The sequence below is a fragment of the Oncorhynchus nerka genome, linkage group LG13 (genome assembly GCF_034236695.1).
Source record: "Oncorhynchus nerka isolate Pitt River linkage group LG13, Oner_Uvic_2.0, whole genome shotgun sequence".
In the NCBI taxonomy this organism is placed as follows: domain Eukaryota; kingdom Metazoa; phylum Chordata; class Actinopteri; order Salmoniformes; family Salmonidae; genus Oncorhynchus; species Oncorhynchus nerka.
The window spans coordinates 86,275,978-86,290,000 of NC_088408.1; positions in this window are offsets into that span (position 1 = coordinate 86,275,978).

The following is a 14,023-nucleotide window of genomic DNA, read 5'->3' on the forward strand; positions in this document are numbered from 1 at the left end:
ACGTGACACCGGTACTCCCTGTATATTGCCTCGTTACTGTCATTTTATTGTTGCTGTTTAATTATTATTTTTTATATTTGATTTATTTTAATATTTATTTTTCACTTAAGTTTATTTTACTAAATACTTTAACACTTATTTTTTTTAACTGCATTGTTGGTTAAGGGCTTGTAAGTAAGCATTTCACTGTAAGGTCTACCTACACCTGTTGTATTAGGCGCATGTGACAAATACAATTTGATTTGATGATTTGAAGGCCTTCAGAACATCACTGTTTTTATTGATTGTGTTGTTATTTAGATTTGAAAAGTGTAGCAGAGCATGTGTGAAGTGAAGATGGAACAGTTGAACCGTCTAATCATAGAATCTGTTTAACCATAATATTAATATATAATTATGCCTAGGTGTCAGTGAAGCCTTCTCTTGATGCTGTAAGTATTGAGGCAATTGAGTCCCCCTTCACTGTGACATAATCTATTGACACTTGACATACTGAGAGCCTATCTGTCTGTTTGTAATTATATTAGCCTGTGGAAAACATTGTTTTTAGCTAAGATGTGCTCAGACTGAGAGCGCTGGTTGGATGTCCTTTGGGTGGTGGACCATTCTTGATTCACACGGTGTGTGTGTGTGTGTGTGTGTGTGTGTGTGTGTGTGTGTGTGTGTGTGTGTGTGTGTGTGTGTGTGTGTGTGTGTGTGTGTGTGTGAGAGAGAGGGGTAGCTAGTAATAGATTTCTAACAAAGCCACGGCATGACATCTTTTGGGAAGTCGGGGGAATAACATTTCTAACAGCGGGACAATGGTTTCACCACGGAGGGGAATACACAGCAAGGAGACAGAGAGAAAAATGTGAAAGTGTTAAATCACACCTGCTCTCTGATAGACAGTTTAGTGTTACATTCATCACACCTGCTCTGATAGACAGTTTAGTGTTACATTCATCACACCTGCTCTGATAGACAGTTTAGTGTTACATCACACCTGCTCTGATAGACAGTTTAGTGTTACATCACTCTGCTCTCTGATAGACAGTTTAGGGCTACATCACACCTGCTCTCTGATAGACAGTTTAGTGCTACATCACACCTGCTCTCTGATAGACAGTTGAGTGTTACATTCATCACACCTGCTCTCTGATAGACAGTTTAGTGTTACATCACTCTGCTCTCTGATAGACAGTTTAGTGTTACATCACTCTGCTCTCTGATAGACAGTTTAGTGTTACATTCATCACACCTGCTCTCTGTGCAGTTGAGTGTTACATCACACCTGCTCTGATAGACAGTTTAGTGCTGCTCTGATAGACAGTTTAGTGTTACATCACTCTGCTCTCTGATAGACAGTTTAGTGTTACATTCATCACACCTGCTTTGATAGACAGTTAATGCTACATCACACCTGCTCTCTGATAGACAGTTTAGTGTTACATTCATCACACCTGCTCTCTGATAGACAGTTAATGCTACATCACACCTGCTCTCTGATAGACGGTTCAGTGTTACATCACACCTGCTCTGATAGACAGTTTAGTGTTACATTCATCACACCTGCTCTCTGATAGACAGTTCAGTGTTACATCACACCTGCTCTCTGATAGACAGTTTAGTGTTACATTCATCACACCTGCTCTGATAGACAGTTCAGTGTTACATCACTCTGCTCTCTGATAGACAGTTTAGTGCTACATCACACCTGCTCTCTGATAGACAGTTTAGTGTTACATTCATCACACCTGCTCTCTGATAGACAGTTTAGTGTTACATCACACCTGCTCTGATAGACAGTTTAGTGTTACATCACCTGCTCTCTGATAGACAGTTTAGTGTTACATCATCACACCTGCTCTCTGATAGACAGTTTAGTGTTACATCACACCTGCTCTGATAGACAGTTTAGTGTTACATCACACTTGCTCTCTGATAGACAGTTTAGTATTACATCACAGCTGCTCTCTGATAGACAGTTTAGTGTGCTCTCTGATAGACAGTTTAGTGTTACATCACACCTGCTCTCTGATAGACAGTTTAGTGCTACATCACACCTGCTCTCTGATAGACAGTTCAGTGTTACATCACACCTGCTCTGATAGACAGTTTAGTGTTACATCACACCTACTCTCTAATAGACAGTTTAGTGTTACATCACACCTGCTCTCTGATAGACAGTTTTGTGTTCACACCTGCTCTCTGATAGACAGTTTAGTGTTACATTCATCACACCTGCTCTCTGATAGACAGTTTAGTGTTACATCACACTTGCTCTCTGATAGACAGTTTAGTGTTACATCACACCTGCTCTCTGATAGACAGTTTAGTGTTACATCATCACCTGCTCTCTGATAGACAGTTTAGTGTTACATTACATCATACCTGCTCTCTGATAGACAGTTTAGTGTTACATCACACCTGCTCTCTGATAGACAGTTTAGTGTTACATTCATCACACCTGCTCTGATAGACAGTTTAGTGTTACATTCATCACACCTGCTCTGATAGACAGTTTAGTGTTACATCACACCTGCTCTGATAGACAGTTTAGTGTTACATCACACCTGCTCTCTGATAGACAGTTTAGTGTTCACACCTGCTCTGATAGACAGTTTAGTGTTACATCACCTGCTCTCTGATAGACAGTTTAGTGTTACATCACACCTGCTCTCTGATAGACAGTTTAGTGTTACATCACACCTGCTCTCTGATAGACAGTTTAGTGTTACATCACACCTGCTCTCTGATAGACAGTTTAGTGTTACATCACACCTGCTCTCTGATAGACAGTTTAGTGTTACATTCATCACACCTGCTCTCTGATAGACAGTTTAGTGTTACATTCATCACACCTGCTCTCTGATAGACAGTTCAGTGTTACATCACACCTGCTCTCTGATAGACAGTTTAGTGTTACATCACACCTGCTCTCTGATAGACAGTTTAGTGTTACATTCATCACACCTGCTCTCTGATAGACAGTTTAGTGTTACATCACACCTGCTTCTGATAGACAGTTTAGTGTTACATTCATCACACCTGCTCTCTGATAGACAGTTTAGTGTTACATCACACCTGCTCTCTGATAGACAGTTTAGTGTTACATCACTCTGCTCTCTCTGATAGACAGTTTAGTGTTACATCACACCTGCTCTCTGATAGACAGTTTAGTGTTACATCACACCTGCTTCTGATAGACAGTTTAGTGTTACATCACACCTGCTCTCTGATAGACAGTTTAGTGTTACATTCATCACACCTGCTCTCTGATAGACAGTTTAGTGTTACATCACACCTGCTCTCTGATAGACAGTTTAGTGTTACATTCATCACACCTGCTCTGATAGACAGTTTAGTGTTACATCACACCTGCTCTCTGATAGACAGTTTAGTGTTACATCACACCTGCTCTGATAGACAGTTCAGTGTTACATCACACCTGCTCTCTGATAGACAGTTTATGTTATCATTCATCATCACCTGCTCTGATAGACAGTTTAGTGTTACATCACACCTACTCTCTGATAGACAGTTTAGTGTTACATCACACCTGCTCTCTGATAGACAGTTCAGTGTTACATCACACTGCTCTCTGATAGACAGTTTAGTGTTACATTCATCACACCTGCTCTGATAGACAGTTTAGTGTTACATCACACCTACTCTCTGAGTTTAGACAGTTTAGACAGTTTAGTGTTACATCACACCTACTCTCTGATAGACAGTTTAGTGTTACATCACACCTGCTCTCTAATAGACAGTTTAGTGTTACATCACACCTGCTCTCTGATAGACAGTTTAGTGTTACATCATCACCTGCTCTCTGATAGACAGTTCCAGTGTTACATCACACCTGCTCTGATAGACAGTTTAGTGTTACATCACACCTACTCTCTAATAGACAGTTTAGTGTTACATCACATCTGATAGACAGTTTAGTGCATCACACCTGCTCTCTGATAGACAGTTTAGTGTTACATCACACCTGCTCTCTGATAGACAGTTTAGATAGACAGTTTAGTGTTACATCACACCTGCTCTTCTGATAGACAGTTTAGTGTAGACAGTTTAGTGTTACATCACACCTGCTCTCTAATAGACAGTTTAGTGTTACATCACACCTGCTCTGATAGACAGTTTAGTGTTACATTCATCACACCTGCTCTGATCTGATAGACAGTTTAGTGTTACATTCATCACACCTGCTCTCTGATAGACAGTTTAGTGTTACATTCATCACACCTGCTCTGATAGACAGTTTAGTGTTACATCATCACACCTCTCTGATAGACAGTTTAGTGTTACATCACCTACTCTCTGATAGACAGTTTAGTGTTACATCACACCTGCTCTCTGATAGACAGTTTAGTGTTACATCACACCTGCTCTGATAGACAGTTTAGTGTTACATCACACCTGCTCTTATAGACAGTTTAGTGTTACATCACTTCTGCTCTCTGATAGACAGTTCAGTGTTACATCACTCTGCTCTCTGATAGACAGTTTAGTGTTACATTCATCACACCTGCTCTGATAGACAGTTTAGTGTTACATCATCACACCTGCTTTGATAGACAGTTTAGTGTTACATTCATCACACCTGCTCTGATAGACAGTTCAGTGTTACATCACACCTGCTCTCTGATAGACTTGTTTAGTGTTACATTCACACCTGCTCTGATAGACAGTTTAGTGTTACATTCATCACACCTGCTCTCTGATAGACAGTTTAGTGTTACATCACACCTGCTCTCTGATAGACAGTTTAGTGTTACATTCATCACACCTGCTCTGATAGACAGTTTAGTGTTACATCACACCTACTCTCTGATAGACAGTTTAGTGTTACATCACACCTGCTCTGATAGACAGTTTAGTGTTACATCACACCTGCTCTCTGATAGACAGTTTAGTGTTACATCACACCTGCTCTCTGATAGACAGTTTAGTGACACATTCATCACACCTGCTCTGATAGACAGTTTAGTGTTACATCACACCTACTCTCTGATAGACAGTTTAGTGTTACATCACACCTGCTCTCTGATAGACAGTTTAGTGTTACATTCACACCTGCTCTCTGATAGACAGTTTAGTGTTACCTGCTTCATAGACAGTTTAGTGTTACATCTCACCTGCTCTCTGATAGACAGTTTAGTGTTACACATCACCTGCTCTCTGATAGACAGTTTAGTGTTACATCACACCTGCTCTCTGATAGACAGTTAGTGTTACATCACACCTGCTCTCTGATAGACAGTTTCACACCTGTGTAGACAGTTCAGTGTTACATCACACCTGCTCTGATAGACAGTTTAGTGTTACATTCATCACACCTGCTCTTGATAGACAGTTTAGTGTTACATCACACCTGCTCTCTGATAGACAGTTCAGTGTTACATCACACCTGCTCTCTGATAGACAGTTTAGTGTTGCATCATCACACCTGCTCTGATAGACAGTTTAGTGCTACATTCATCTGCACTGCTCTCTGATAGACAGTTTAGTGTTACATCACTCTGCTCTCTGATAGACAGTTTAGTGTTACATTCATCACACCTGCTCTGATAGACAGTTTAGTGTTACATTCATCACACCTGCTCTCTGATAGACAGTTCAGTGTTACATCACACCTGCTCTCTGATAGACAGTTTAGTGTTACATTCATCACACCTGCTCTGATAGACAGTTTAGTGTTACATCACACTACACCTGCTCTCTGATAGACAGTTTAGTGTTACATCCTGCTGCTCTGATAGACAGTTCAGTGTTACATCACACCTGCTCTCTGATAGACAGTTTAGTGTTACATTCATCACACCTGCTCTGATAGACAGTTTAGTGTTACATCACACCTACTCTCTGATAGACAGTTTAGTGTTACATCACACCTGCTCTCTGATAGACAGTTCAGTGTTACATCACACCTGCTCTCTGATAGACAGTTTAGTGTTACATTCATCACACTGCTGCTCTGATAGACAGTTCAGTGTTACATCACACCTGCTCTGATAGACAGTTTAGTGTTACATCACACCTACTCTCTGATAGACAGTTTAGTGTTACATCACACCTGCTCTGATAGACAGTTCAGTGTTACATCACACCTGCTCTCTGATAGACAGTTTAGTGTTACATTCATCACACCTGCTCTGATAGACAGTTTAGTGTTACATCACACCTACTCTCTAATAGACAGTTTAGTGTTACATCACACCTGCTCTCTGATAGACAGTTTAGTGTTACATTCATCACACCTGCTCTGATAGACAGTTTAGTGTTACATCACACCTACTCTCTGATAGACAGTTTAGTGTTACATCACACCTACTCTCTGATAGACAGTTTAGTGTTACATCACACCTGCTCTGATAGACAGTTCAGTGTTACATCACACCTGCTCCTCTGATAGACAGTTTAGTGTTACATTCATCACACCTGCTCTGATAGACAGTTTAGTGTTACATCACACCTACTCTCTGATAGACAGTTTAGTGTTACATCACACCTGCTCTCTGATAGACAGTTTTAGTGTTACATTCATCACACCTGCTCTCTGATAGACAGTTTAGTGTTACATTCATCACACCTGCTCTCTAATAGACAGTTTAGTGTTACATCACACCTGCTCTCTGATAGACAGTTTAGTGTTACATTCATCACACCTGCTCTTATAGACAGTTTAGTGTTACATCACACCTACTCTCTGATAGACAGTTCAGTGTTACATCACTCTGCTCTCTGATAGACAGTTTAGTGTTACATTCATCACACCTGCTCTGATAGACAGTTGAGTGTTACATTCATCACACCTGCTCTGATAGACAGTTTAGTGTTACATCACTCTGCTCTCTGATAGACAGTTTAGTGTTACATTCATCACACCTGCTTTGATAGACAGTTTAGTGTTACATTCATCACACCTGCTCTCTGATAGACAGTTAATTTACATCACACCTGCTCTCTGATAGACGGTTCAGTGTTACATCACACCTGCTCTGATAGACAGTTTAGTGTTACATTCATCACACCTGCTCTCTGATAGACAGTTCAGTGTTACATCACACCTGCTCTCTGATAGACAGTTTAGTGTTACATTCATCACACCTGCTCTGATAGACAGTTTAGTGTTACATCACACCTACTCTCTGATAGACAGTTTAGTGTTACATCACACCTGCTCTGATAGACAGTTCAGTGTTACATCACACCTGCTCTCTGATAGACAGTTTAGTGTTACATTCATCACACCTGCTCTGATAGACAGTTTAGTGTTACATCACACCTACTCTCTGATAGACAGTTTAGTGTTACATCACACCTGCTCTCTGATAGACAGTTCAGTGTTACATCACACCTGCTCTCTGATAGACAGTTTAGTGTTACATTCATCACACCTGCTCTGATAGACAGTTTAGTGTTACATCACACCTACTCTCTGATAGACAGTTTAGTGTTACATCACACCTACTCTCTAATAGACAGTTTAGTGTTATCATCACACCTGCTCTCTGATAGACAGTTTAGTGCTACATCACACCTGCTCTGATAGACAGTTCAGTGTTACATCACACCTGCTCTGATAGACAGTTTAGTGTTAGACAGTGTTCATCACACCTGCTCTCTGATAGACAGTTTAGTGTTACATTCATCACACCTGCTCTCTGATAGACAGTTTAGTGTTACATCACACCTGCTCTCTGATAGACAGTTTAGTGTTACATTCATCACACTCTGATAGACAGTTTAGTGTTACATCATCACACTCTCTGATAGACAGTTTAGTGTTACATCACACCTGCTCTGATAGACAGTTTAGTGTTACATTCATCACACCTGCTCTGATAGACAGTTTAGTGTTACATCACACCTGCTCTCTGATAGACAGTTTAGTGTTACATCACACCTGCTCTCTGATAGACAGTTTAGTGTTACATCACACCTGCTCTCTGATAGACAGTTTAGTGTTACATCACACCTGCTCTCTGATAGACAGTTTAGTGTTATTCATCACACCTGCTCTCTGATAGACAGTTTAGTGTTACATTCATCTACCTGCTCTGATAGACAGTTTAGTGTTACATCACACCTGCTCTCTGATAGACAGTTTAGTGTTACATCACACTGCTCTGATAGACAGTTCAGTGTTACATCACCTGCTCTCTGATAGACAGTTTAGTGTTACATTCATCACACCTGCTCTGATAGACAGTTTAGTGTTACATCACACCTACTCTCTGATAGACAGTTTAGTGTTACATCACACCTGCTCTCTGATAGACAGTTCAGTGTTACATCACACCTGCTCTCTGATAGACAGTTTAGTGTTACATTCATCACACCTGCTCTGATAGACAGTTTAGTGTTACATCACACCTACTCTCTGATAGACTTTTTAGTGTTACATCACACCTACTCTCTGATAGACAGTTTAGTGTTACATCACACCTGCTCTGATAGACAGTTCAGTGTTCACACCTGCTCTGATAGACAGTTTAGTGTTACATTCATCACACCTGCTCTGATAGACAGTTTAGTGTTACATCACACCTACTCTCTAATAGACAGTTTAGTGTTACATCACACCTGCTCTCTGATAGACAGTTTAGTGTTACATTCATCACACCTGCTCTGATAGACAGTTTAGTGTTACATCACACCTACTCTCTGATAGACAGTTTAGTGTTACATCACACCTGCTCTCTGATAGACAGTTTAGTGTTACATCACCTGCTCTGATAGACAGTTCAGTGCTCTCTCTGATAGACAGTTTAGTGTTACATTCATCACACCTGCTCTGATAGACAGTTTAGTGTTACATCACACCTGCTCTCTGATAGACAGTTTAGTGTTACATCACACCTGCTCTCTGATAGACAGTTTAGTGTTACATTCACCTGCTCTCAGACAGTTTAGTGTTACATTCACACCTGCTCTCTGATAGACAGTTTAGTGTTACATCTGCTCTCTGATAGACAGTTTAGTGTTTATAGACAGTTTAGTGTTACATCACACCTACTCTGATAGGCAGTTCAGTGTTACATCACTCTGCTCTCTGATAGACAGTTTAGTGTTACATTCATCACACCTGCTCTGATAGACAGTTGAGTGTTACATTCATCACACCTGCTCTGATAGACAGTTTAGTGTTACATCATCTGCTCTCTGATAGACAGTTTAGTGTTACATTCATCACACCTGCTTCTGAGTTTAGACAGATAGACAGTTAGTGTTACATTCATCACACCTGCTCTCTGATAGACAGTTCAGTGTTACATCACACCTGCTCTCTGATAGACAGTTTAGTGTTACATTCATCACACCTGCTCTGATAGACAGTTTAGTGTTACATCACACCTGCTCTCTGATAGACAGTTTAGTGTTACATCACACCTGCTCTGATAGACAGTTCAGTGTTACATCACACCTGCTCTCTGATAGACAGTTTAGTGTTACATTCATCACACCTGCTCTGATAGACAGTTTAGTGTTACATCACACCTACTCTCTGATAGACAGTTTAGTGTTACATCACACCTGCTCTCTGATAGACAGTTTAGTGTTACATCACACCTGCTCTCTGATAGACAGTTTAGTGTTACATTCATCACACCTGCTCTGATAGACAGTTTAGTGTTACATCACACCTACTCTCTGATAGACAGTTTAGTGTTACATCACACCTGCTCTCTGATAGACAGTTTAGTGTTACATCACACCTGCTCTCTGATAGACAGTTTAGTGTTACATCACACCTGCTCTCTGATAGACACACCATCACACCTGCTCTGATAGACAGTTTAGTGTTAGGACACATCATCACCTGCTCTCTGATAGACAGTTTAGTGTTGTTACATTCACACCTGCTCTCTGATAGACAGTTTAGTGTTACATTCATCACACCTGCTCTCTGATAGACAGTTTAGTGTTACATCACCTGCTCTCTGATAGACAGTTTAGTGTTACATTCATCACACCTGCTCTGATAGACAGTTTAGTGTTACATTCATCACCTGCTCTGATAGACATCACCTGCTCTCTGATAGACAGTTTAGTGTTACATTCATCACACCTGCTTTGATAGACAGTTTAGTGTTACATTCATCACACCTGCTCTCTGATAGACAGTTAATGCTACATCACACCTGCTCTCTGATAGACGGTTCAGTGTTACATCACACCTGCTCTGATAGACAGTTTAGTGTTACATTCATCACACCTGCTCTCTGATAGACAGTTCAGTGTTACATCACACCTGCTCTCTGATAGACAGTTTAGTGTTACATTCATCACACCTGCTCTGATAGACAGTTTAGTGTTACATCACACCTACTCTCTGATAGACAGTTTAGTGTTACATCACACCTGCTCTGATAGACAGTTCAGTGTTACATCACACCTGCTCTCTGATAGACAGTTTAGTGTTACATTCATCACACCTGCTCTGATAGACAGTTTAGTGTTACATCACACCTACTCTCTGATAGACAGTTTAGTGTTACATCACACCTGCTCTCTGATAGACAGTTCAGTGTTACATCACACCTGCTCTCTGATAGACAGTTTAGTGTTACACATCACACCAGTTTAGTGTTACATCACACCTGCTCTCTGATAGACAGTTTAGTGTTACATTCATCACACCTGCTCTGATAGACAGTTTAGTGTTACATAGACAGTTCAGTGTTACATCACACCTGCTCTCTGATAGACAGTTTAGTGTTTCACATCTCTGATAGACAGTTTAGTGTTACATCACACCTGCTCTCTGATAGACAGTTTAGTGTTACATCACACCTGCTCTCTGATAGACAGTTTAGTGTTACATTCATCACACCTGCTCTCTAATAGACAGTTTAATGTTACATCACACCTGCTCTCTGATAGACAGTTTAGTGTTACATTCATCACACCTGCTCTGATAGACAGTTTAGTGTTACATTCATCACACCTGCTCTGATAGACAGTTTAGTGTTACATCACACCTGCTCTCTGATAGACAGTTTAGTGTTACATCACACCTGCTCTCTGATAGACAGTTTAGTGCTACATCACTCTGCTCTCTGATAGACAGTTTAGTGTTACATCACTCTGCTCTCTGATAGACAGTTTAGTGTTACATTCATCACACCTGCTCTGATAGACAGTTGAGTGTTACATTCATCACACCTGCTCTGATAGACAGTTTAGTGTTACATCACTCTGCTCTCTGATAGACAGTTTAGTGTTACATTCATCACACCTGCTTTGATAGACAGTTTAGTGTTACATTCATCACACCTGCTCTCTGATAGACAGTTCAGTGTTACATCACACCTGCTCTCTGATAGACAGGTTCAGTGTTACATCACACCTGCTCTGATAGACAGTTTAGTGTTACATTCATCACACCTGCTCTCTGATAGACAGTTCAGTGTTACATCACACCTGCTCTCTGATAGACAGTTTAGTGTTACATTCATCACACCTGCTCTGATAGACAGTTTAGTGTTACATCACACCTACTCTCTGATAGACAGTTTAGTGTTACATCACACCTGCTCTGATAGACAGTTCAGTGTTACATCACACCTGCTCTCTGATAGACAGTTTAGTGTTACATTCATCACACCTGCTCTGATAGACAGTTTAGTGTTACATCACACCTACTCTCTGATAGACAGTTTAGTGTTACATCACACCTGCTCTCTGATAGACAGTTCAGTGTTACATCACACCTGCTCTCTGATAGACAGTTTAGTGTTACATTCATCACACCTGCTCTGATAGACAGTTTAGTGTTACATCACACCTACTCTCTGATAGACAGTTTAGTGTTACATCACACCTACTCTCTGATAGACAGTTTAGTGTTACATCACACCTGCTCTCTAATAGACAGTTTAGTGTTACATCACACCTGCTCTCTGATAGACAGTTTAGTGCTACATCACACCTGCTCTCTGATAGACAGTTCAGTGTTACATCACACCTGCTCTGATAGACAGTTTAGTGTTACATTCATCACACCTGCTCTTATAGACAGTTTAGTGTTACATCACACCTACTCTCTGATAGACAGTTCAGTGTTACATCACTCTGCTCTCTGATAGACAGTTTAGTGTTACATTCATCACACCTGCTCTGATAGACAGTTTAGTGTTACATCACTCTGCTCTCTGATAGACAGTTTAGTGTTACATTCATCACACCTGCTTTGATAGACAGTTTAGTGTTACATTCATCACACCTGCTCTCTGATAGACAGTTCAGTGTTACATCACACCTGCTCTCTGATAGACAGTTTAGTGTTACATTCATCACACCTGCTCTGATAGACAGTTTAGTGTTACATCACACCTACTCTCTGATAGACAGTTTAGTGTTACATCACACCTGCTCTGATAGACAGTTCAGTGTTACATCACACCTGCTCTCTGATAGACAGTTTAGTGTTACATTCATCACACCTGCTCTGATAGACAGTTTAGTGTTACATCACACCTACTCTCTGATAGACAGTTTAGTGTTACATCACACCTGCTCTCTGATAGACAGTTCAGTGTTACATCACACCTGCTCTCTGATAGACAGTTTAGTGTTACATTCATCACACCTGCTCTGATAGACAGTTTAGTGTTACATCACACCTACTCTCTGATAGACAGTTTAGTGTTACATCACACCTACTCTCTGATAGACAGTTTAGTGTTACATCACACCTGCTCTGATAGACAGTTCAGTGTTACATCACACCTGCTCTCTGATAGACAGTTTAGTGTTACATTCATCACACCTGCTCTGATAGACAGTTTAGTGTTACATCACACCTACTCTCTAATAGACAGTTTAGTGTTACATCACACCTGCTCTCTGATAGACAGTTTAGTGTTACATTCATCACACCTGCTCTCTGATAGACAGTTTAGTGTTACATCATCACCCTGCTCTGATAGACAGTTTAGTGTTACATCACACCTACTCTCTGATAGACAGTTTAGTGTTACATCACACCTGCTCTGATAGACAGTTCAGTGTTACATCACTCTGCTCTCTGATAGACAGTTTAGTGTTACATTCATCACACCTGCTCTGATAGACAGTTGAGTGTTACATTCATCACACCTGCTCTGATAGACAGTTTAGTGTTACATCACTCTGCTCTCTGATAGACAGTTTAGTGTTACATTCATCACACCTGCTCTCTGATAGACAGTTTAGTGTTACATTCATCACACCTGCTCTCTAATAGACAGTTTAGTGTTACATCACACCTGCTCTCTGATAGACAGTTTAGTGTTACATTCATCACACCTGCTCTGATAGACAGTTTAGTGTTACATCACACCTGCTCTCTGATAGACAGTTCAATGTTACATCACCTGCTCTCTGATAGACAGTTTAGTGTTACATTCATCACACCTGCTCTGATAGACAGTTTAGTGTTACATTCATCACACCTGCTCTCTGATAGACAGTTCAGTGTTACATCACACCTGCTCTCTGATAGACAGTTTAGTGTTACATTCATCACACCTGCTCTGATAGACAGTTTAGTGTTACATCACACCTACTCTCTGATAGACAGTTTAGTGTTACATCACACCTGCACTGATAGACAGTTCAGTGTTACATCACACCTGCTCTCTGATAGACAGTTTAGTGTTACATTCATCACACCTGCTCTGATAGACAGTTTAGTGTTACATCACACCTACTCTCTGATAGACAGTTTAGTGTTACATCACACCTGCTCTCTGATAGACAGTTCAGTGTTACATCACACCTGCTCTCTGATAGACAGTTTAGTGTTACATTCATCACACCTGCTCTGATAGACAGTTTAGTGTTACATCACACCTACTCTCTGATAGACAGTTTAGTGTTACATCACACCTACTCTCTGATAGACAGTTTAGTGTTACATCACACCTGCTCTGATAGACAGTTCAGTGTTACATCACACCTGCTCTCTGATAGACAGTTTAGTGTTACATTCATCACACCTGCTCTGATAGACAGTTTAGTGTTACATTCATCACACCTGCTCTGATAG